The sequence below is a fragment of the Manis javanica genome, chromosome 8 (assembly GCF_040802235.1).
Source record: "Manis javanica isolate MJ-LG chromosome 8, MJ_LKY, whole genome shotgun sequence".
In the NCBI taxonomy this organism is placed as follows: Eukaryota; Metazoa; Chordata; class Mammalia; order Pholidota; family Manidae; genus Manis; species Manis javanica.
The window spans coordinates 88,477,598-88,503,912 of record NC_133163.1 but is presented as its reverse complement, the minus strand read 5'-3'; the positions used below and the strand labels follow the sequence as shown (position 1 = coordinate 88,503,912).

General features: G+C 40.5%; 1 long non-coding RNA gene across 5 annotated transcripts; it reads left to right on the top strand.

Annotated features, from left to right (window-relative positions):
- The first annotated feature begins 8,928 nt into the window (after positions 1-8,928).
- Positions 8,929-24,097, top strand: LOC108406342 (uncharacterized). Of its 5 annotated transcripts, none has more exons than XR_012120641.1 (5): positions 8,929-9,060; positions 9,300-9,393; positions 18,168-18,334; positions 23,157-23,264; positions 23,827-24,097. It is a non-coding gene; the product is annotated as an uncharacterized lncRNA (long non-coding RNA). The 5 variants fall into 5 exon arrangements; XR_012120642.1 differs by having other exon boundaries at positions 8,942-9,060; positions 9,332-9,393; XR_012120640.1 differs by having other exon boundaries at positions 8,956-9,393; positions 23,827-24,096.
- The last annotated feature ends 2,218 nt before the right edge of the window (positions 24,098-26,315 follow it).

The following is a 26,315-nucleotide window of genomic DNA, read 5'->3' as shown; positions in this document are numbered from 1 at the left end:
TCTTATAATCTCAGAAATTGTAGGGACATTAGAAGTTATCTCGCTCAGTCTTGTTCCTAAAGCTTTAGTTTTTTTCCGTAGATATCTGGCCATTTAGTTACTCTTTAAACACTTCTGTTGAAAAGGAAATCACCACTTGACAAGCCAGTTCTTTACATTTTTGGAGAGTCTTTTGGTTGGGAATCTACTGTGTATAATAAACTCAAACCCTTCACTTTTATCTGCCCTTTGGGGTGTTTTTTCTAATAAGCTCAGTTTTCTTGCATATGGGCCTTTTCTCTTTTATCATTTTAGGCATCAGCCTCTGGACTTAAAACATAGGAACATAATATTCCAGAAGTAGTTCCAACTGTGCTCATAGAAAATTAGCCAGGTTATGATTCTATAACCAACAACTCCAAAATTTTAGTGGCTCGTTCCTTGTGGCATTTTGGCTGTCTGGGAGCTTCTTGTTGTAAGTGTTATCCCTGCCCTGGCACCCAGGCAGATGGAGCAGCCATTATGTACACACTGCTGGTCACAGTGGCAGGAGAAAAAGAAAACATGGCAGAACTCATACTAGACCTTCTGCCTGAGACTTGCACTGTTGCATAGGTAAGGCACACACTTTACTTCTGCTTACATTTCTTTGATGAAAGACAATCCTATGACCAGAGCTGAATTGAATAGGACAGGAAAATATATTTCTTCCATGAGTCCAGAAACAGAGAGACAGAAAAGGAGAGAGCCAGTGAGATATATTTGTGAATTGCTTTATCATGGAATACAATATTGTTAATAGGAACATCAGTCTTATGAAATTAGTCAAAGATTTATGTTTTAAGACATATTGGCTGCTGTATTTGCACTGTTGTGACACATTTGTTGGCATGCACATTTGCAGTATACCTTTGTAGAGTGCCAACATAAATTACTAACAGGATACTAAGTAAACAGTTTATTCTGTACAATTTTAAAAGTGTTTTTTTATTTATCATTAATTTCATCTTGTTTATTTCAGCATGGTGCGTATTTCCCTGTTAAGTATTGCTTCCAACTTGTCATCAGCATAACCTCTCCAAAGCTCTCACTGAAATCAGAATAAAAATGTTGAAAAGGGTGGCTTTGATTTTGGAATTTTGTGATTGGTCACTATTGATGACACCCTTGGAACAGGTGGACATCAAATAATTAATCAGTAATCTCTTGGCATAATCATTCAGCTGTCTGTGAATGCACATTAAAGGAGTGTAATCCAACCATATTTTCCATCTTGAAGGAAAAAGTTGTTTCATTTTGATTTTGTCTATTATGACATGTGATAGCATTTGCATAGGTGGTTTAATGTAAAATGGGTTTGCTGCTTTTTTTCATCCCTTGGATTTTTTATTGGTGTAACATTTCATACCCATAAATATTTCTAAAAACATATAAGAAGAGTAACCTAATTAGACATTCAAGAAAACCTGTAGTTTGAATACAGTTAAAAAGGACCTTTAATAAGAAGGCAGATTTTTCAGAAAAAAGTATCTTAAGAGAAGTAAGGATTCATGTGGCCTTTTGACAACCCTTGTGAGAAGTCTATCTGGCATTCTCTATCTGAGGTTTGGGTGTCAGGGAATCAATAGCACCTTAAAAATAAATGCAACAGGATAAAGGATAGGAGGAAAAAATAAACACTGTTAACAAAACAGTTTATTAAGGAAGGAAGTAAAATGAAGCACACTGAACCAGTCATGTGCAGAATAAATATAGAAAATCACATTTCCAGAGACTCACTAAAAAAAAAAATCAACCCAAATATACTGAAAGGAATCCAAGGATAGAAATCATAGCTAAGTGGGCTGAGATATCATCTATTGTTGAGAGGGAAGAACCTCACACAGAAGAATAAATGTTGAAAAAAAGAACTGAACCCTAAGTGGGGAAAGAAACCACTTTAACCAAAATATGTATATATAGTAGTAGAACAGGCTCTTCAAATTCTAAAGCAGTAAGGAAGGGCCAACCATGTTTCTTAAGGAGTGATTCAGAGGAATTTGGGGAGTAAGTTAGAAAAGGAGTTATCAGTTTTTACTATGGCTGACATTAACAGACAATTTAAAAGTTTGAGAAACAATTGTTAGACTATGTCCTGTATTGCTCTTCCCTTTTTGTATAAAGGTACTAATACTCTTTGAGCCACAGGTTAAAAAGACTATGTAATTGTTTATGTAATATTTCAAATAGACATAGACCATCACACTCTTTAGACTAGGATCAGTAAACCTTTTCTGTAAAGGGCCAGATAATACATATTAACACTTTGTGAGTCATGTGTGTTGCAGCTACTCAACTCTGCCATCATGGCACTAAAGCAGCCATAAAACAATTCATAAATGAATGAGTGTGGCTGGGCTCCAATAAGATTTTATTTACAAAAACAGGTGGAAGGCTGAATTTGGCCCACAGATTATAGTTTGCAAACCCCTGCTCTAGAGCATGAGTTACTTCCAGGTAGTAAAATAACTGCCACCTGCTTTATATTCTGTTCATCCAAGGTAAACAGTCCTTATCATCAGTTCTGCCAGCTTGATAATGTTGATTTGCTCTCAATGGAATAGGTGAATTGGGCACTTGCAGAGAGATGCTGAAAATTTGAGATATGCTGGCTTTTTTAAGAGAGGGCTTCAATGTACTGGACATGTGAATTAACAGTTTCCTTACTGGAGGCTTAAAAACTCCACCTTGTTTGTATTTGAATAAAAACTATTAAAATTAGGGTTCCTAAACTCCATTTTTATTGCCGCTTAACTCAAGGGAAAGCAAGTCTCAAAATCACTAGGACTTGACATTCAGGTAACATAGTCCTAATCTAGAGAGCTTCCAACAATACAGTGGCACCAAATGGGCCTCGGGACATGGTTTCTTCCCTCATTGAGTTTATAAAAAGACTACTAAGGTTACCTTTTGGTATCTCTGAACAGCGGCAGAGTAGAATTTTGAGATAACAGAATCAAATGGGATTGAGTTACTGTTCTTACGTTTAGGAAGTGTCGGGGGCTAAAAATATCACTGATCTTGGCAGTTAAACTCAGCATTCCCTCCTTTGGATTTTAGTATATTTGGATTCATCAATAGGGACAACTATTTAATCTTGTCAAATTTTGATGTTTATCTCCTGAAAAATCCTTGTTTATCAAACTATTGAAAGTAATGCTTTTGTTTACTTGACACTTGGAAAGTAGATTTGTCCCTACTAGCTCCCCTCTTTTTCCTTTTTCTAAAAAGTTCTTTCTTATCCTTTGGCTTAACCCTTTTAGTTTTTATCCAGGCTCTGCGGGTAAGAAACGATCTGTGTCTTCTTTGTCTTTGATTTCTACATGGCAGGTAGCACAGTGCCTTGCACAAAATAAGTGTTCAGTAAATGTTTCTCAGAAGCCTCCTAGAAGTCTTATGTCTTTAGCTTCATGAGATATCCATTTGTTTGGAGATGACTAATCACTTAGCATTCAGCAGCATGCTCATAATTCTATATTTATTTCCCAATGGAATCCCTATATCATAACTGACTAGATGCTTTTCACTGTGTTTGTACATACTGACTAGAAATTGCTATAACAGGAGTTCTTTTTCTTAAGTTTACTTTAGATATTGGTCTCCCCAAACTCCTTTTAATCCTTAAATAATAGCATAATGTGTTATGAAAATGTACTTAGAGGCCTTAACAATCCAAACAGTAAACAAACTCTGGTAAAATTTGAGTATGGAATGAGAAAAATGTCAATAAATGAACTTTGGTAAACATCTGAATAGAGATATTTTGTAAATATCTGATGAATAGAGAAATATCAAGAAATATTCCATTTTCTTTTTTATATTATGACTAATTTGATTAAACTTGACCAAATCTCCTACACTCTATTGATCATGTGATAAGTTGTATTTTAGTTTTTATGTTTTCAGAAATGGCTGAGTTGAAGGATTTTCTGGTAAGGCTTCTTCTATTCAGGAATGTTCTGTTTTAAGAAAACAATAGAGAAGAAAAAAACTTACAAATTAGTAAATAATGGGATACTCTCCTAACAAGAGCATCCTTGCTTTGCAAAACAACTGCCTAAAGGATTCTATAAAATACTGTCCTTCTTTTGTCCCTCTCTGGCGTTATACATTTGTTTATAGATAATTTCTTGCTAAATGAGGGAGGAGGAAGCTGGATAGAGAAAAGGTAGCTAAATTATGAAGAGACTGTCAATTGAAGATAAGAGATGGTTTTAAAACAATAATGAAATTAAAAGGGAAATATTTATTTTCCATTTACCTTTCAGAGACACAATTGGATAAAAATTGAACAAAGACACATTGGTATATTCAGCTTCTCTTTTTTCCATGACAGCCTATAACCCCTTACTTTATCAATGCTAGTTTGGGTATTGGTTTTGAGTGAAAGTGAAATAATATATATCTTACATGTTAGCACTAAAGGGCAGTCACTACTCAGGGCAACAGGAAGTGTTTGTCGTTAGACTCTAACATTATCTCTAAAAGATGGAAAAGAGATAAAATAAGATTTACCATTTAAGTTGATTAGACTTTGTATCTTGGATTTCCTTTGGCCGCTAGAATTCTGTAGAAAGTTTTATATTTGAAAAGCCATTGAAAACTTCCTTACAAAGGGTTATCATTTTCAGTATTGTCTTTTCTACTCAAATATCCATTTTTAGGAAGTTAGCATTAGTTTGATTAGCTGAAAAAAGAAGTTAACTAATTAATAGAAAAAGCATTATTTCTATAGAAATATTTTAACCTTTCTATTTTACCCGTCTTTGTTCACCAGATGTATATCTGTGATTAACCAATGGACTTTAAAAGAATACATAAGTTAAAATAGGTTAAAAGGGAATGTAACCAAAAACTAAAACACTTCTAAAAAAAGAAAGAAGGAGAAATACAGTGTTCCCTAAGATAACTTCCTCCTGTTTTCCTTTTAACCTAGGATAGCCAGGTTTCTCTGGATACAGCTGTTTGTGGTACATCTTTGTTTCTTAGCACCTGCCACTTTCAGGTCATATTTAGGTAGGGGTCTTGAGGAAGAAGGAAAAAGCAAAGGCAACTGTTAAATAGCTATTAATTTGATGCCTTTTAGAGTAGATACAATCTATAAATTCTTAAAAGTCATTGTTTTTTAAAAAAGTATCAGATTTACATAAAATAGGATCTTTAAGTACAATGTCCTGCTAAAACCATTCAAGAAGAAAAACTGGAAAATACAGTTCTTTATACATGGAGGAATGTTTGGCAACTCATGGTTGATAGGGTAAAAATTCCAAGAGGAAGAGATAGTACTTGTTAAATATGCACCAAATGCCATTCCCTTCCATCTCCCCTATCTTGTGCCTTCAACTTCTTCCTCTATGCTGAATTCTTCCTCCTAATCTATAAATGTAATCAGGCCTCTCCCACCTGGGAAATTACCCTCCCTCAATCCTGAATTCCATGTTAAGCTACTATCCTCCTGTCTTTTCTCTTTTCCTGCCAGCTAAGCTTCTGGAGAGAAAGTCTCTTCAGTCTACACCATCTTACCTCCTCACCTCATTCCATCTGTCTCTCATCCCCTGGCCTGGGAATTTTTTCTGCAATTGCTAAATCTAGTGGGCCCGTTCAGTTGCCTCTTCTGTTAACAGAGAGGCATGTGCTGCCTCTCTTACTACATTCATCCCATTGCCAGACTTGATTAGTTATTTGCATGTCCATCTCTTTCAGTAGAATGTATGTCCTGGGAGGGCTGAGAGGATATTTAGTTTGAAAATTTAAGATGGTCCCAGTGCCTGGCCCCTATAGATGCTTCAGTAACGTTCGTTAAATAAATAGATTTTCCATCAGACTGCAAATTATTTTTCAGGAATGTGGGAGTAACAGGGCATTTATACAGACTGTTATTATTGTTGGTTTGTTTAAATGAAGTGGCCTGTCTTTCCACATGGTTTGGGTTTGAGGGATTCATTTCCTGTTTCTTTTCAATAGTTTCTTGCTCTGAAACCCGCCCCCGCCCTGCTCCCGCTCCCCCTGCAAGTTCAGTCCCCTCCCACGGATGTCTCGGGCATTCAGGAGGCCTCCCAGTCAGGTCTGGTGGAGGCCTCCCGGTCAGGTCTGGTGGGGAGGCACCACATTGCACTGTTTGCTCAGCCCCCCCGGGTGGTACCCTGTTTGTGGAGGAGGGGGAAGCAGCTCCAAGAAAACCCTGGGGAGTCCAATGTGGTCTCCACATCCAGGCAACTGGGGCTGGCTCAAGTGCAACAATGGCCCGGGAACCTTTGATAGAACAGCTGCTACACAGCTTTCCCAGGGAACATTCTCATCAGATGTGTCCTTTGCTCTACTTAATTTTTTTTAAGATTATCATAAAGCAATATAGCCACATTCTACAATTCTGGAAGATTAAAGGGAAAATGTCGTTCTGTTTTCTCCATAAATGGCTCCTTTGTATGCAGTCCTTGACAGTCCCTGTTGTTAACACTTAGAAAATTACGATTGTCATTGGCATGTCTGTTTTTTCCACTCCCTGAATCAAGCACTCTTTTCCTGTTGCTATGTAGTCCTACCATCATTATTTTAAATTGAGCCACTTTTGTATGTTACATATTCTAAATGGGGAAATGGTGATGAATATATGCCATCCTGAAGAAATTTCTTGAAAACTGTGGCCCCAGTGCTGTCAGTGACACCGGTGAGCCTGGGAATCCCCATGAGGCTGGGTGATTAGGCAGTTTCCCGCAGCAGCTGCTCCTTATGTTTGGTGTTTCTGCAAGTTAGAGGTCAAGGCTGTCACACAGGTCAGATTGTTTTTCTGGAGCAAAATTCACACAATTTTACCTAGGGATTCCAGCCTCAAGAGAGAATCATATATGCAGATGGAAGATTTTATGTGCTAGAATATTTATTTGTGCTGTCTTTTATACCTATGATATTGAAAAATTAGTATCAATATAAACGACCCAACAATAGGGGACCGGCCAAATAAAAATGTTATGGTATCATTTGAAACTGAACATAAGCAGAAGTCAAAAAAGAGAGAAGCAGATGAGCATTACTGTCTAGGTCAGTCAGTCAGCGAGGTATGTGTCACATCGACTGCAGATGAGGTTTGAATTGTTCAGAAAACAAAGGCAAGTTCATTTGAAATGACTTGGGGGAGTGTTGAGGAGAGGTTAGGAATCATTTCCATAAGACACAGCTGGGCACATCTGCTGTGGGAGAGAATAAGAACCTCAGTGATGTTCCTTGTTACTACAACATCTTTCCTAGAGACTTTCTTAGTGTTTGCATATTTTCTGCTCCCTCCCATTATGAACTCCAAATTGAGTATGCGAAAGGGGAGCACTTTAAGTGTTTTATTTTGTTTTGAGTTCCTAAGAAGCAGGAGAACATCTCTGTAGCCTGGTGCAGCCAGAAACTATTGTTGGATCTTATCAAAACATGACTCCTGAGATTACAGAGCATTCTGCATTAATGCTGCTCTGAAATCTCACGAACTAGCTATACATTTGGAAGTCACAAAAAAGAACTGGTATTTGCTATCTTAAAGGAGAAGAATAGCAGTTGTTTATTGAGTCATTAGTGCTGGTCACCATGCATTTTGAATCTTCCTCCTCCCTCATTCTGAGCACACAGTAGGATTGTACTTCCTGGCCTTGTTGTAGATGGGGTGCAAGATGGGAGTGAGTGGATTAGTTCTAGATGATGAATTATAAGGGAAAGTGATCTGTGTTGCTTCCAGGCTGAGCATTTCATTACTAGTATAATTAACCTCCTAAACTCTCTTGTCCCTTCTTTAATGACACCAGGCAAAGCTTGAGTAAAGAGAGTATCAGTAAAGAGAGTCGAGTAGTTTCCTACTGACCTAGGATGGGCATACAGAGAGTAAGAAATAAATGTATTATAATTAGGATTTTTTTTTAACCACAACATAACGTAGTGAACATGGATTGAAAATGTTTACTGTAGGATAAATAATATTGTGAACATTTACACGGCCAACCTCATTTATCTTCACAGCATCCCAGTGAGGTAGATAATCTTATTTTCTGCAGTTTACAGGTGATGAAACTGAGATTTATGGTACTTAAATAAATTCCCCAAATCTTAAATCTTGGAAATGGCAGATCTTGAACCCAAGTTTTGTTTGATGCAGCAAACAGAGAAACTATTATAGTTTACAGATCATTGCTTAAAAGATAAAATCACAGGGCAGCTCAGAATAGGTAGTGACTATCAACTTAAACTATTTTGCACACTGTCAGGGGAGTTTTCAGTGTTAAGTTAGTAAGTCCTCAGATGGGCGCTTTCTCTTTCCAAACAGGGCAAGATGAAAACTATTTCTCCCTCATTATAGCCTTCAGGTGTGCCAGTGTGACCCCCTTTCAGAAACACAAAGAAAGACCTATGTTTGGCTGGACCCTCCCTGGCTCTCTGCTCCGTATCTCTGGGCCCAGGGTGTGTTCCCATGAGTCTATGCATAGAGTTTCAGTGAATTCTAGTGTGAAAGATATCGGGCCCAGGCATCAGACTGGCTTGGCCACCTAATATCCTTGTAATCTCGATAAAGTTAACCTCTCTCAGTCTTGGTTTCTTTTTCTGGCAAATGGGAGTAGATGAATAATAAACCTCATAAATTATTGGGAGGATTAAATGAGGTAATAATGAATATCAAGTGCTTAGACTAGAGCCTGGTACCTGGCAAGCATTCTCTCCCTCTTTCCGCTGTGTATACTCTGATTCTTTGATACCTTTACAAACAACTGCTGCAAAGTAACCCTATCTCCGTTTTAAGGTTCTGAAGGTTTTTTGCTAGCAAGAGGAAAAAAGTCATAAACTGGTGAGCAACCAGTTTTTACTTTGTTGTGTTTTTAACCACATCAAGGATGCAATACTTCACTTTGAGGAGAGAGGTCAGCAATGTTCAAAATGCAGGAAATAAACACAGGGCGCATTCTTTGTGAAAATACTTGAAGACGCTCTTCTAATCTTTTCAAACCTGAGCTTCCACCTTTTCCCCATCAACTCAAGGGGAGGCCCTTTCTGACACAGAAAAAGAAAGAAGATGTAAGATATGTATTTTTAAGGATACTTTCCTTTGAGATATTCTTGTGGAAAATCATTTTTAAGGTTATTTTAAAAGTTTGAGAGCAATTTTCAGCTTCTTTCTGAGGGTGGGCAAGTCATTTCCTCTTTTAGATCTTATCTGCTTGTCTGTAAAAATGGATGGGTTAGGATTGATAGGTCTTCCTGTATCTCGTGTTCTTTGATTCTGCCATTCCCGGTTTAATCCATCCACACCCTAGGAATGTGGATCTGTTGCCTGTTTCTGCTTTAGATTGTGGACGAGGAATCAAGCCCCAGCTCCCTCCATCCCAGCTGCCTGGAAGTTAAGGAAAAGTAAGTCTGCAGCCCTTTTATTTGACTTTTGGGCTCTCGGTAGTCTTAACCTGTTGTTGGTCTCACGTGTAGGGCAGAGGAAATGTGCTTGGAAGCTGACGAGGGTGGTGAACAAGTGCGCTTTCTTCTCTGTTTTTCTTTTCCCCAGGAGTGAGATGGGGGAGGAAAAACTAGTCTTTGTTGTGAAGCCACAGTCCCAAACTTCAACCTACAGGACTGTTTTAAGTCCTGAAAAAAGTTATAGAGAAGGCTTGCTGTTATGTACTTGGTCACAAAAAGACGGTAAGAACTTTCAAGGCACTGGACTGAAGAGACACAAAAGTCAGGAAGTGACCCTTTCGTCGGGATTTCGGAGGCGGCGAGGAAGAAACAAGGTCCTCGCACAACCTGGGGCACTTCGGGCCGTACCATCCCGAGGGACAGGGGTGGAGGCGGGCGTCTTCGTTCGCAGCGAGCCGCGAGTAAACAGGATTTCCCCGCTGTACAGACTCGGTGTCCGCAGTCCCCGGGCCCAGGAATGAAAGCGGGTTGCGACGGCCCCTCCTGGTGGAGCCCGCCGAAAAAGGAGCCGGGGTGGCCGGGGCCGCAGCCGGCTTCCGAATCGCGCCCGGTGCGCTCCGGGTCGCGCGCCCGGGTCTGCAGGCTGGCGTGCGGGGGCTGCCCATCTGCGGCCGCGCGCGGCCGGGGGGAAGCCGGCCGGATGAATGGGGCTTTGTTCGCCGGCAGCCCCGGCTGCCCTCGGCAGGCCCGGCCCGCACAACGGAGGCTGTATGCGCGAGGAATGGAAATGAGCCTCGGGCCCTCGCGCAGGAGCCCCGGCCCCGTCCCTGCCGGTGCGGAGGAATGCTGGCAAGCCGGAAAGGAACCCTCGCCGGGAACGCCGCTCTCGGGGCTCTGAAGCCCCATTGAGAAGAGCCCTTTGATGCAATTAAAGCACAGTTCAGTGCAGGCCCGGGAAGGGGGAAGGCCCGTGAAGCCTTTTTCTGTTTAAGAGCGTGTGTGTGCACCTTTGTGGCGGGTTACTTCGCGGGCAGGCGGGAACTTGAGCTCCCTCTCTCGCAGACGTTCTGTCACATCATAAAAGCGTACCCATAAACAGATTGGTTTTCACCGTGGGTGGAACCCAATTTGGATACGATCCAGAGTGACCCACAGGCCGGGGTTCCTGCTTTGAAAAGCTCCTTGGTACGCCTTACACCACCTGCCCTGCTGTAAAGGTCTTAGGTGGACAAGAAATTGCGTTTGGAGGAGGACGTTTCTGAGGCCACTGCTCCTCATTTTCCATTTTCTCACAGATGGAGTGGACCATGTTGCAGGTACAGAAATGGTTGCAGCCAGACCTATAAAATGATGTAGTCTACACATGTTAAAGGACTAGGATGGGACAGCAGTTTTGATATTCAGACTCTTTTCTGCCATTTCCCTACATCCTCCATTGAGACAACTGTGTGGCCCCAGAAAACCCACATAGCCTCTCTGAGCTTAATATTTTACATCTGTTAAAGTGAATTTAAAAAGACCAGAGAATAGATGCCATAAAACTCGGGGTGCTTGTGGAATTCTTTCTAAATTAGAGGCGGGCACCTTATCTGCTGGTAAATGTGGTAGCTGTATGGGACTGCAACTCCAGTAAACATCTATATAAACAGATCATATGGGTTCCTGTTTTGTCGACTGTATCACCTGTTACTAGGGCTAATAGTACAATGTCTTTCTCCTCTTTTCAGATTGGTCGTTTATAGGCAGTGGCTTGGATCAATCTACCTGATCCTAGCAAAAGTTTAATGATCTAAAAGGGATTACTGAAGGCCAGAATGGAAGGATCTTGTCTGATTACACGGAGAAAATAAAAAAATCCCATGTGAACAATCATGTGTTACACATGTAGATGTATTTATTTTTAAAAGGACTATACCTGTTCGGAAATACTCAGGATCTGTTAACACCACTGATTTTAAAAACCTGGAAGGGTACATGCTTAGAAATTGTTGGTGAGAGTGAAGTTTGCAGAGACAAATACCTGAAGAGAAGAAAGCAAAGATTATTCCCTACTGCAGGTTAAGAAATTACTTCAGAGAGCTAAAAGTGACTTGTCTATGGCCACAGACTGTGGAATTAAAATTGCATCTCTACTCTCTTGATGTCCAAGATAGTCCTCAAGCTCTTTGGTGTTTTAATGCTAGGGAAGCCTGCAGTTTAGTAACTAGACCCTGGATCCCAAAGGACATAAGAAAGCTAGTTCATCTAATTTGGTAAACTATATAGCATAAGTTAGCTATATAACATATTGCATTTCCATTTTTAGAAAATTTAAGTTGTTAGCTCAACTTCCCTTTTTTCCTGCCTTGTTATTTGTCCAGTAGCCAGGAAAATGAAGAGAAGACCTCTCCTTTATTTACCAGATGACCCATGGCCTTCTTAGCCAGGGATTTCTAGAAGTTGGGGTGGAGACTTATTTGTCCTGTCTTTTGGGCTGTAAAAGGGGAGGGGATGTCTCATTCGGCCAGTCTTTGGCTCCTAAAAAACCAAAAAGTAATGCTATTTACTTAGTCTCTGGGCTTCTAAGTGCTGGGGTGGTCCGTGTTGACTCAAATTCAAGTCCTTGCAGATAGGTGGGGCTCTATAGAGCTGTTAGTCATGTGAGGTTGCCAGGGCAACCTAAAGTCCTCTGAGCTGGAAGCTTCAAGAAGTACAAAGAGGAGACTGCAAGGGCAGAGTACGACTTACAGGCATGTTGTGTTCCATAACATGTCATCTTTCGGTAACAGGACTTTTATTTTTATTTTATTTTGTGGGATTGAAAGATCAGAAGCCGGAAATTAGCTGGGGAGGATAAAGAAAAGGAAAAATTAAAGGGGTGGGGGGCTATTTCTGTTCTTTATGTGGGCAATGGTTAAACAAGGAGAACATCTGGTCCTGAAGTGGGTCTCTGCAGTGCTGCTTTTAATTACCCCGTCATTTGGGCTCATGCTAAATTAGTGACTGTGGGAGCAACTCAGATCTCCCAACTGACAGGCCTGGAGAGCTTGACTTAGCCTGCCACACAGTCAGAGGGGAAACACGGAGCTTCCGGTTTCATATTTAAACCAGGGTTTGACTCATAATTGTAGCTGTCAGGAGCGTGATGGAGACATTATGTAATCTGGTTCTTATGGTGATGTGTGTTTAAGGTTTCTGCTCTGTAAATTCCAGAGGAAATTCTGTGCCTGTTGAGGGAGAGCTCGCTGGCTGCTCTGTGGTGTGCCCTGCAGGATAATGACAGTGCTATTAAAGGTTCCCAATTCTGCTTGAGTCGAAACATGAATGAATTTCCTCTTGAAAGGACCTCCTGTTTTTCCATAGACTTGTAAATGTGGATGAGGTTAGGCAAAATCTGGTAAACTGAAAAGAGGCAGTATGTTGGCTCAGTAGAGAAATGTAATTATGACAAGCCATTCAGGTCCACACATATTTTTTTTCTGGACCACATAGTTCCCCTTACTAGTTCCCATTATTCCCAGCCTCAGAGATTCTAGAAGTGGACACCAGTTGCTCCTGGAAACAAAGTGCTGGAGCTGTGGGTCATTTGTTCCATTTTCCTTCTGCTTGTTCCTCGCCTCACAGAGGCCTCTGGGGACTGGTATAAATTTGCAAGGCAGCCAGGGAAAACTTGAGACAGAACCAGTGTTTGCAGCCTTGAAAAAAAAAAATAGATGAGGCTGTTTAATTTTAACCGTAAAGGAATGTGTTTTTCCGCAGTTTTGCTAGAAGTAGAATTGTGTTCTCATTTGATTATTCTTTGAATCCAGTAAGTTTGATCCACAGGATAAGAAGGATTCATTGATAAAAAATAGTATTCATATTAGGAGAATAATAGTAAAGACTAAATTAAAAACTTAAAGGTGGACTGGGGTGGGTTTGTTTGTTCGTGGGGAGTAGTATTCAGGCACAGAGAAGACCCAAATCCTCCAACATTCCTGCTTGCTGGTCTGTCTGGTCCAGAGATCCCATCTCTATTTCTACACCTTTCCCTCCTTTCTTTGGGCACTCTCCAGTCCTCCAGTCTTTGGGGTTCTAGTTCTGCCTTTTCACCCCCAACAAAGAAGATAATGGTATTTATAAAGTGGTTGTAGCCCAAAGTAATACCTAAATGTTTGAAAATTTTTAATTAAATAAATGCTGGATGTCATCATCTATGTACACTTGACCCTTGAAGAATTTGGTGCTTAGTAGTGCCAACCCCCCAGACCCCATGCAGCTGAAAATCTGCATATAACTTTTGGCTCAAAAACTTAACTTACTAATAGCCTACAGTTGACCAGAAGCCTTATTTATAGCATAAGCAGTCAATTAACACATATTTTGTGTTTGTATTATATACTGTATTCTCACAATGAAATAAGTTAGAAAAAAGAAAATGTTTTTTCAAATTGTTCATATCTCCAAAAAATTTTACAGTATAATTATAGAAAAAATCCTCATACAAGTGGACCTGTGCAGTGCAAAACTGTGCTGTTCAAGGGTCAACCGTATATTGTACCTGATTGGAGAATGGTGGTCTGTATTACAATCTCTATTTTTTTCTAGAAAAATGAGTCATTGTGATAATTGGATATTTGTCTATTGGTCTTTGCAAGGTGGTGTTGGGAGTAATTTTCACTTTTCAGGAAGAAAGTTGAGTTACTTTAATTAAAAACAATATAATAATATTAAATAATATTGCATTAAGTTAATATAATAAAAATAATATACCTAATAGACTTGTATATTTGTATATAGAAATGCATATTTAAAGGAACAATTACAAATTTCCCCTATTCTTTCATAGTCTCAGGCTGTGATCTTTATTAGGAAACAGGGCCAGTATAATGGCTTGATTTCTTTTCTCCCATGAGGATTAAGTTTCATATGAGTGTAATTCAGCCACTCTAACTTGGGACATTATCATAGGACTTCTGGATGATGCACGGATGGCTAATTTCATGAGCTGTCTAGGCCAAGTTTATTTATTTTCCTGGTCATTGAAATGAAAAGACTTGATGTGACTCCTGTTGAAATACTTTCAGAGGCAACCATCCTTGTAATGGATTCTCTCCATCAGAAAATTAGGTACTGATTTGCCTGTTTTTATTTTCCCTGTACTAGAACTTACAGATAAGCTAGGGATTTCTCTTCCAATTCAGAGCCATCAGCTTATAGAAAACTGTAATTGAAGACAACAAGGCAGTATTACCCTGTGGCTTGAGCAAATTAAGCTGAATGTGGGATCTAGTCACCAAGAGGAAGGGCATTTTCTCTTTCTGGCTTTTTCTCTATCCTAACCCAGGCATTCATTATTGAGGATGAGGAATTAGTCAGAAGGGATAATTGCCAGAGTTAATAAGTTACCTTTGATTAAAAATAATTAAATCTTTATTCCATGGCACTCAAGTAGGATTGAAAACTGATTGAATGTAAATTAGTTGAGATTTGCTTTTCTTTAAACTTTGCAAAATATAGTTAACCCAAGTGTCTTAAATTGCCCCCAAACTCTTTGAGAACTTCCTTTGTCTGCACACAGTTTCGAATTCCTTATCAAGACCTCGAAGGCCCACTACAATCTGGCTCCAATTTCTCCTTTTATTTCCTGCTATTCCCAACCTACCGTTCTAATCACATTATCTACTTTTCCACCTCACATGGTCAATGCTCTAGCCAATCTAGATAAGTCTAGATTCTCAAAGCTGCTTTGTTTAGACTATCTTCAAGTTCTAGCTTCATAGGCTTCCTTTATTTTCCCTAACCAGAAGTAATTATCTCTAACTGAACTCCCATAACCCTTGAACTGTAATTTTTGCCATGATATCTCATGATACATAGATTTATGTTCATGTCTTACCAACTTATTTCCTCCAGGCTCCTAGAGGATATATGTTTGATTATATATCATTTTATTATATATATGTTTGAGGATATTTGTTTGATGTATATCTATTTGCTTCATGTTGTGTCCACAGAGTGCCTTACACTCTGGTTACCCATGATAGAATTTCCACAAATGTTTGTAGAAGGAATGAATAAAATATAGCTATAATAATCAAAACAGTTAAATTTCTCTTGGAAAGGGACTAGTGGTTATCAAAGGGGAGGAGTGGGGGAGGGTGGTTGGGAGGGAAGGAGAAGGGGATTGAGGGATGTTATGATTGGCACACATGGTGTGGGGGAGATCATGGGGGAGACAGTGTAGTACAGAGAAGACAAGTAGTGACTTTGTGACTTCTTACTTCACTGATGGACAGTGACTGCAATGGGGTGTGGGGGGGGACTTGATAATATGGGTGAATGTAGTAACCACATTGTTTTTTCATGTAAAACCTTCATAAGAGTATATATGAATGATACCTTAATAAAAAAAATACATATGCTGAAAAAAAATTTCTCTTGAAGTCTGGACAGGATGGAAAACTTCAGTTTTTTTTGGTAAAATGAAGATAGGATTTTGACTCCTTTCATAGATGGCAACATTGTTTCTCCCTAAAATGGATTGACTCAGTGCCTACCTCCCATCCTTAGAACCCAGGAAGACTCAGAACCTAGCATTGGGACATGGCAAACTATGCCAGCTATAGGGGAATTGTTTTGGTTCTCACTATCACTGGGATAGGGATGTGGTAAAGGATGAGGTGGGTAAGTTCATTTGCCAGGCTATGAGCAAGTCTGTGGTATTGTGTTTAAAATTTTAACAGAACCGTTGGCAGATCTACTATTGTTTATGGTTTTTTTTCATTTTTCCTTTCCTTTCCTCCCTGGCTGATTTATCAGCTCTGGCAGCTACTTTTATTTGAATGGGGCTCTGGAGTAATAGGCTAAGTTAGGAGACTTGAATTCCAGAGCTGGCTCTGCCAGTGGCTGTGTGGTTTTGGCAAGTATGAATAAGAATTAAGTTCCTCATCTGTAGAATGTAGACAATAACCTCACCTACCGTTTTCCACAGTGTTGTTCTGAGAATCCAGAGGAAAAGTTCAAGAAACAATATTGAAAACTCAAAGGTGGTTTGCATTTATAAGGAATTATTGTTAAAAAAATGAATAATGCTAGAGCTTCTTTTTGAGATACTGATTAAATCACTATTCCCATTTGAACCACTGCTCCTTAATAGGTCTATTTAGACAGAGTAGAGGCATTTGGAATTTTGGCTCTGCCATTTACAAGCTGTGACTACAGGCAAGTTAGCTTCTTTCACCCATACCTCATTTTTCTCAATCATAAGTGGGGATGTAATATCTAGCTCAGACGGTAGTGAGAATTATTAATGTGGTGTTATATGTCAATTTGTCCAGGTTGAATTACTTTTTCTAGAAATCCCTGAATATGTCTGGTTGGGGTGGGCCACCAGAGACATGTCTGCAATAGGTTTAGGGGTTGAAAGCAGAAGAGCAACCATTTGGGGTTTATGCTTGGAAAATCAGGCCATGCGCTCTTGTAGCCCCCACTGACACGAATTGTTGCTATATAGTATCTTATCTCATTGGCACGGGATAGCAGCCACCTTTTCTGGGATCCTCCTTCAAGTTCTTTGACTCTTGGACCACATGTGTATTTAGTTCTGTGACAAAGGGCCCTGGCTTCTTTAGGCAGGATGCCCACATCATCAAGGTTAGAGGCAGATATAACTGATACGGGTTCCAGTCTGTCCCTGTTCTTGTGGGTTCCAAATTGTACTTGCTCATTCCTACTTTATATCTTCTCTTCTCTTCCTGACGACCTGCCATGTGTACTTCAAGCTCCAGCCTCAGACAAAAGTCTTACAGAGACTAACCAGTCCTCACCACTGTGTAAGGTCCCCATAATGTCCACTCCCCTCTACCACCAAAACACAGACACACACATGCACACACACACACACACACATACACGTGCACCCTTCAAACGCTGTGGTCCTTACTACTAATGGTGTCATCCAGATGTCAGCAAACTAGGAAGGATAGTCAAAAGGCTCTGTCTGTTCCCTGTAGAAGCCCAAAGTCCTCTCATATTTCCCCAAATTCTTGTGGAGTTGGCATAGTCTCTTCTGGCTTGCCAAACTCTTCCCAATTTGCACAAGACTTATGCATACAAAGCACTTTTGAGTATAACTGTCTTTACTAAAGATTTTGGTGGCATGGGCAGACAGAAGACAGGTTCATGTCACAACAAAACAAATGATTTCCAACTGAATTTCAGGTATCTGAGTGTGTAAAATGTTTCCACCATTTCATCCTTAGAGAACATGTCCAGTTCCCTCACACTATACAATCCCTAGCCTCAGAACATCTCCTTGGATCATCCCTCCTTCTTCCCTTTTTTTTCTATGAGCTCTCCTTTTCTCCCAGTCCCCCAGCCTTTTGTTTTTAAGCTCAGGGCAGCTTAACTGGCTCTCATTTCTTTTTTGCTTAGATTAGTGTAGACGTACATCCCTGCCCTTAGGATCTCACTTTCTACTCCCAGTAGCTACTTTTCTAAGAGGAATGCTGTTGTAATTCTTAAGAAAATAAAAATTTTACCTGTTTAAAACAGCAAGAACAGGAAGCATATATTTAGTACTTATCGTGATCCAGGTTTCAAGAGCTCGTCGTACATCTTACCTGATTTCCACAACAATCCAGTGAGGTGGTTTGGCATTAGTCTCATTATTACAATGTTGAAATCAAATCATAACAACAACAACAAAAATGATAAAATGTAATATTAATTGAATTCTTGTATGTCAGACACTATTTTGAGCACTTAACATGTTTTTTCTCTTTTTTTGCATGAACTCCTTACAACTCTACAAGTTAAGTAATTACCTTCATTGAGGTATAAAGAAATTGAGATACAGATAAAGAAATTGAGACACAGAAAACTTGGGAAATTTGCTTAAATTCACACAGTGAATAAGGAGCTGAGCCGTGATTGCAAGCCAGGTTGTTTGAATCTAGAGCTCCAGATACTGTTCCAGAAGGTAAGAGAGTCTTCCAATGTTTTCTCATATGCTCAGCCTCCTAACTCATCTTCATGAGACCTTTTTTGGCTAACTTAATATTTCAACCCTCCCTTCAAATTTTATATGAGCCTGCCCTCCAATACTGAAGATCATTCTTTGACTTTCCAGTTACAAAATGGAGGTAATTGTACTTCTAACAGCTTCAGCAGGATTTGGGAGTGATCAATAAAATGATAGAAAAACCACAACGCTTTGAATTTTAGGAGGACTCTGGCTATGGAAACATACATGCAAATTCAAATCAAATACTTCTGTCATTCACCTCTCCATAATCTGAGGCTTTTACCTCAAGAAAGCAACTCATGGACATTTTTAGAAATACTGACTTCTGTGACTTGTTGATATTTTGACCTTAAATTTTTTTTAACAGTGACTAGAAATTACCTAGCATCTTTTTTAACTCTGCTATTTTGACCTAAATTTTTTTTAACAATTACTAGAAATTACCTACCATATAAATGAATAATTTTTTTGTTTAAGGAAGTTACTTTTTTCAGTTTGATTTTCTATTTGGGGTGGTAAAATGGATTATGTTATATCTTGAATTAACTGAAAGGATAATAGTGCTCATTCATTGATTCAATAAATATTATTGAACATCTGTTGTGCCAGACACTGCTGACGTGTTGCTAACATCGGTGGAAAAACAGACATAAATGCTGTCTTTTTGTTGTGATGTTCATAGAGAGAAGGGTTTGGAGGTTACCCACTACATTAGTTTGCTAGGGCTGCCATGACGAAGTACTACAGACTGGGTGGCTTCACCACAGTTTGGGAGCCAGACTGCTGAGATCACGGTGTCACCAGGGTTGGTGTCCTCTGAGGTTCCACTCCCTGGATTGTAGATGGCCATGTCCTCCTTGTGCCTTCACATACCCAGGTGGTGATGGTACTCTTGGCCTTGGTCGTGTTGTTGGTGGGTCCCTTTGGGGATCCTGTCAAGGGAAATGGGGAGATGTGACTTTGCAATTAGATGGAAGATGAGCTTCAGAGCAGTTCTATACTCTTAGGAAGTATGGACTCTTGTTCTGATCAGAAAAGGAGCCAAATTACTAGTTTCTTCTCAGCTGTAAGCCAGACATTGGTGTAGAAAATGTAAAGGATTTGGTGGTAGGGAGTGGATAGGGAGAAGAGTGGGATCAAAACAGAGTTCCTATCTAATTTCCTTGAACAATGGTTATAGTAAAACATTTTGGCTAGGAAAAGATTGATTTGTCTTCAAAATTAAAAGAAAAAGCAACATGTGGAAAATATTATGTTGAATATTTTTGCTGAACATGTTTTGTTGAACAGATGGTGACAGTTTGCAATTTCTCAAGGACTTCCCTTGTAGGAGGAAGGGGAAGAAGCATTTAAATTCAACCAGGCCAGTGAAAGTCACTGAATCTCTATGATTTTGTGTCTTTTTATAGAAACCCTCTCTTTTTAGCATGAGTCAAGCTACAGATTTTTCTTCCCAATAATTTTTTATTAATTCCTTTAATCTGGGATACTCATTTAACATTCAAATGTGTATGTTTATTTGTTTATTTATATATTTACACTTGTTTAGTCTTAGCAGGGAACCCTTTGTCTTTTCAGTAATATATGTTCATGATTTTCATTCTGAGTTTCTGAAATGAACTCATATATAATGTGGGTTGGCCAGTCGTTCAAATCTTCATGTTACAGAGTTTCTGAGACCCTCTTCCGTGTTTCATGATGAGTCACAGCTGAAGTCAACAGTAGATACAGGCTTCTGTATTCTGAAATCACTGACCTTTCATTATCCTTTAGAAACTGTGATCCTTACTGCCCTTGAACCTATTTTATTTGTGTAATTTATTTTGTGTGCTCTCCTTTTGTATAAGTCTAAACTTATACAAAACAGGAAGAGGTTTTCCTATTTGTCTCCCACTCCTCCACCCCCACTTTTTCGTTTCCTTTGAAATGAAACCACAGCTTCCAATACAACCTCCCAAAGGTTTTTAAGATGAATATGCTACACAGCTGGAGATAAAATGAGTGGTTACCAGTCAAGCACTTTCCCATGTCATTTCTCCATCATGGGACACTTTTCTTACTAGGAAAGAAGAAAAGTTAAAATCAAGGACAGTAAGCAGCAGCCAACAGCTTACCGTTGACTGAGGTTTGGGGATAGGGGTTTAAATTTTTATTGACTCCTCTGCTCCCAAACAGTGCCTCTTCTTTCCCCCTTTAATGCATCTATTCCCTGCCTAGACTCATTGAGACTGCCTAGGTGAGTTAGGTGGCTTCGTGGATATCTAAGTGAACCTGGGCGCATGCCATTGGTGGTGAGGTGTAGGACCTGGCACTGATCAGGGAGGGATGACTTCATACACATTTATTTGTGATTCCAGTGAACTCCAAACCTGCAGACAGGCAGGGAGACTGTAATCTGGGTTTGTGCTAGTCACCTGATTCTTCCTCCCCATATTTAATGATCCCTATGGATAACTGGAAGATTGTGCTAAATACAATTGCCACTTTTCAATTATTTTTAAATCCCTTTGCTCTTTATTTCTCTCTTTTATTCCTTCGTGGAGATATTTTTGCATACATTCACAGTGTGTCCTTGTAGTCTCTACTGCAATTCATTGCTTAAGGCTTTCTAACACTAGGAGTAAAGGAAGAGATGTCTGTGACTATTAACATGAGTAGCTCAAAATAAATTCAGAACCCAAGCACTTTCATAAGCCTCTCTTTCTACCATCAGTTGAGAGTGAAGATATCAGGACCGAAATGAGGAGAAAATAGTGTGAGTTACTGAATGGTTAAAATATGGAAGGTTATTTGCACAGATCATCTCATTTAATCCTCACTACAACCCTGTGAGGTGGTTACTATTATCAGTCTCATTTTGCAGTTGAAGGGACTGTGGTTTAGAGAGATTTAATGATGTGCCCAACTCAATCAGGAAGTTGGGGTGAGGGTAAAATTTAAACCAAGGCCTGACTTCAGAGACCATGAACTTAGCAACAATGCTATACTTTCTCGTGAGAAGCCCTATATACTTCTTAGAGTGGATTTAAAGAAGTTTAAATGATAAAACTGATGTTATGAGCACATTTAGTGTATTTATCATCTGCCCCAGAGAATAAATCACGGGGGCTAAGGAAATACTACACCTTGAAAATATGCCTTGCAATTGTTTAAATTATTTAAGAAGGATTAAAACATCAGGGTCTAGAGCCTTTGGTTTCTGTTTTTTTCTTCATAAGTCTACATGTAAGTTGAGTCTTTTAAGTTGCTTCAGTCTTAAGGCAAATGCTCTCTACATTGAGCAATTAGTAAAGAAAGCTGCCTTTTCTTCTGTTCAATGTTCCTCTGTTAGGGAAGGCAGAGCAGCAAATTCTGGATTCTGTGGGTGCTTGTGGACCAGATTGATTTTTCTGCAGTACAAGTGCTGTGCATTTCATGCCTTATCATTGAGTGAGTCAGAAGCTAATTGTTACCTAAACCTTTCTCACCCCTAGATTAAAAAAAAATTTGTATTAAGTTATTATTGATATACACTCTTATAAAGGTTTCACATGAAAAAACAATGTGGTTACTACATTTACCCATATTATCAAGTCCCCACCCCATACCTCAATGCAGTCACTGTCCATCAGTGTAGTAAGGTGCCACAGATTCACTATTTGCCTTCTCTGTGCTACACTGTCTTCCCTGTGACCCCCCACACCATGTGTGCCAATCACAATACCCCTCAATCCCCTTCTCCCTCCCTCCCCACCTGCCCTCCCCTCCCCCTCCCCCTTGGCAACCGCTAGTCTCTTCTTGGAGTCTGTGAGTCTGCTGCTGTTTTGTTCCTTCAGTTTTGCTTTGTTGTTATACTCCACAGATGAGGGAAATCATTTGGTACTTGTCTTTCTCTGCCTGGCTTATTTCACTGAGCATAATATCCTACGGCTACATCCATGTTGTTGCAAATGGTAGGATTTGTTTCTTTCTTATGGCTGAATAACATTCCATTGTATATATGGAATATACATCTTCTTTATCCATTCATCTACTGATGGACACTTAGGTTGCTTCCATATCTTGGCTGTTGTAAATAGTGCTGCAGTAAACATAGGGGTACATATGTCTTTCTGAATCTGAGAACTTGTTTTCTTTGGGTAAATTCCTAGGAGTGGAATTCCTGGGTCAAATTTTTAGTTTTTAGTATTCTATTAGGTCTATTTTTAGTTTTTTGAGGAACATCCATATTGCTTTCCACAGTGGTTGAACTAGCTTACATTCCCACCAGCAGTGTAGGAGGGTTCCCCTTACTCCACATCCTCGCCAGCATTTTTTGTTCTTAGTCTTTTTGATACTGGCCATCCTAACTGGCATGAGGTGATATCTCACTGTGGTTTTTATTTGCATTTCCCTGATAATTAGTGATGTGGAACATCTTTTCATATGCCTGTTGGCCATCTGAATTTCTTCTTTGGAGAATTGTCTGTTCATATCCTCTGCCCATTTTTTAATTGGGTTATTTGCTTTTTGGGTATTGAGGTGTGTGAGTTCTTTATGTATTTTGGATGTTAACCCCTTGTCGGATGTTGTTACAAATATATTCTCCCATACTGTAGGATGCCTTTTTGTTCTTTTGATGGTGTTCTCACCCCTACATTTTAAGTTCTGAAGCAAGGGGGCACTGTAACCTGTATCAAATTCCACTAAGTTGCTGACTTGCCCTAGTGGCTCCTTTTGACTTCCTGATGCTGTTCAGAAGGGAAGAAAAGTTGGATAAAATGCAGGAACTTTACTGGAAACTTATGTTTATACACAGCATTGAATGTTTCTATATGGCCGAGAGGGGCAAGCAATTCAGAGAGGGCTCCTGAGCTGGTCATCCTTATTGAAATGAAAAAGCAGGCCACCTTACACCTTGATTAAGGTGAGTTTTCAGTGATTTTCCATGTATTTCCACTGTGTGACTTTAAGAAGTTAAGTACTTAATTACACACTAGGTTGATTTATTTTTAAAAATAGACATCCTGTGGAGCACAGAGATTTTAGGCGTCAGAAAAGTTTTCTATTTCTGACATGCGGTCCCCTTATGCAGTGCCTGGCTGGCCCTTCCCCTTCTCTGCCTGGCACTTTGCCACTCCTTCCCTGAAGTCACCTACTCCACAAGCACTTGCTCTGTAAGGCGGCCTGACTCACCCGGGCAGTCTTACCCACTGTCCCTTTGCTCCCACAGAGTTCACCTTCCTTTGTTAAATTATTCAAGTCTGGGTTGCCCGCTCAGGGCCACCTTTCCACACGACCCCAGAGGGCGCCCTCTGCGAGGCTGCAACAGGACAGCCCTGACTCCATCTGCTTGCAGGCACCACCCAGACGCTGCTCTGGTGTGAAATCCCTGGGACAAAGTTAGCGTTTAATAAGTAGTTTTGAATGAGTGTCTGAATTCTCCCTGAATTTATTCCATTTTGATTCTGGATCTTTATTTGTTCTAGCACACTGTAGAGAAAATGGAGTCACTATTGCCAGGACACCCGCCTGGATGCTGACTTAGGCTTGTACCCACTGTGCACGTGCAGCGCTGCCTCATGCCTATGTAACACTGTGGCCCACCGTACACAGGCACACGCTTACATACTTGCTGGCAGTGAGTCACTATTGTCTGTGCTGTTACAGAAGGACGACCTTTTTGGCGGATGTGATCTCAGCACACCACTGGCTGTGGGGGGAATAAAACTTAGTATGAACCCTCTAATGCTCAGTTGTCATTTATCCGCGTTGCCGAATCCAGTGTGAATCTGCCAGGAGCTCAGCTCCTGCGCTACAGACACATAGCCTTTCTTGGTCTATTTTGCCATTGCTGAGTTTTTCCTCCCTCCTTCCTTATTTCTTCATTTTGCTAGACTGTGCTGGTTTCTGTGCATTCGATAAAACAGCCACCTCTCCAGTCTTTGGAATGATCTCATGATCTTAGTGTCCAACTCAGCCCCGGCTCTTGGCCGTCTCTCTAACCTTCGTGATTGTCCAAGCTGCCTACATTATTTCTAACAGCTCCAGCAGCTGAGGCTGTGCTGCGGCCCGGCCGGAAGGGAGGGTCTCCCTCCGCACGTATGTTCCGGCTGCCCGGGAGCCAGACCCTCAGGCAGGAGCCTTTAGAGTATGCAAGTATATAGGCCCACAACCGCAGGCGAGAGCCCACCAGTACCAGGAGGTCTAGCGGTGTCCCCTGGGCGGCAGCAGCAGACACTGGGGCACCCGACACGAATGAAAGCGCCCCTCGTACTCCGGGCGCAGAGAGATGACGCCCCCCGGCCAGAGCGGGCAGCGGAAAGCACAGAGACTGCCGCCAGCTCCGACCCAGGGCACTCCAGGCAGGCCTCCGAAAGTGTGTCGGCTCAGCTGCCTGCCCGTGAGACACACCAAGACGAGCCAACGAGCCTCTTCCACACTAACGCTAACTCCGGCCGCCTCCGCACTGGGCCTGAAGCAGGTGAGTCGAGCGCGGGCCCTTTAAGAGCTGTTTCTCAGCGAGACAGCCAGCGGGCCTCCAGCCCTGACCCTGTGGGCCAAAGCTAGAGATTCTGCGGACTCATCTCTTAGGTGTGGGTCCTAAAAGCTGGTGCCGGATGTGGGGTTCAAACCCTTCCTCCTCAGGGAGAAGCTCAGGCGTTTGAGTTACCCCCTGACCAGGTCACCGTGCCAGGGTGGGGTTTATGGCAAGACTGTGTCCCAGCCTCTCTTACCTGCCTTCTCTCATTGGCCCAGCGTGTTGGAGGTGCTCGGCTAGTGTTTAATTCATTTTCAGAGGGAGTTCCATACGCAGCTTTTCCGTGTGTTTCTGGGAGGACGTGAGTTCAGGATTCCCCCTATGTCGCCATCTGGAACTGCAACCCTTCCTTCCCTACTGCCCATTTTTTACCTCCTTCCAAAAATTTGAGGTGGTTTGTAAATACATACATATATGTAAATAAACATGTATTATTCAACAATATAAAAAAATAAGGCGATCAGGGAGAGCTTGCACATTTTTTTTCTCAGATTTATCTTCACTTGCCTTCAGAAAGAAAAAAACACTCATTTTTTAAAATGCAGATTTTTCTTCATCTGACTATATTGATTGGTTTTCCAAGGTGCTGGTCACTTGCTCTATTCGCTTGTCGTTGACACTCCAGCATCCATGTCACCTGGACATATGCTGAGGAATGCTGGAACTGAGATGACCTTGGCAAAACACTTCTAGCTGTTCCTCATAGTCCCCAGTTGCCAATCAAAAACTAAGTACCATAATGGGGTCAAATTTTCAGGTAATATATGCATAAGATGGTTGTGTGTTTTCAGTCCATGATTTTTATACTCTGCTTCAAGGATCTCTTCAGTTTCCATGGAGATATGCTAGGATCAACTTAGAGGTTAAATTGCATTTAGACACTGGATGGGGCTCTGGGTTCCATGTCCTTATTTTGGTGAGAGAATCTTTACTTTCATCCTATATGTATTTGGGTTTCATTGTGAAAATGTGTTTGCAAAACAGATTTTGCTTCTAAAATAAGGATAAAAACCTACATCTCTCTCATTTTATTTCATTTTTACTAATGACTACCTCATTAAATGTCCACATCATTAGATTAAGTCCAATAGTGTTTATTACCAAGTTCTGTTTTCTTTAGAGGCTTTGAAAATCTACATTCTCTCCCCTCTTCACCCAGTATTCAAATATATGCTTGTTCTAATTTTTCTGGGTCATCTTTAATAAAGGGGTTAAAAAAGATATGCAAGTGAAATCAAGAAATAACCCTGAGGCCAACATTTATTTAAAGAATTCCTGAGAATGGACCGTGTGGACTACAGAAACACATGCACATTACACACAAATGCATTCAGGCTCTCAGGGTACCTGGAAGGAACTCTTAATGACATAGAATCTATATATCTTGAAATTAAAACAAAGTCCTAGAGCTGACCCACTGCTAGTTATCAATGGAAC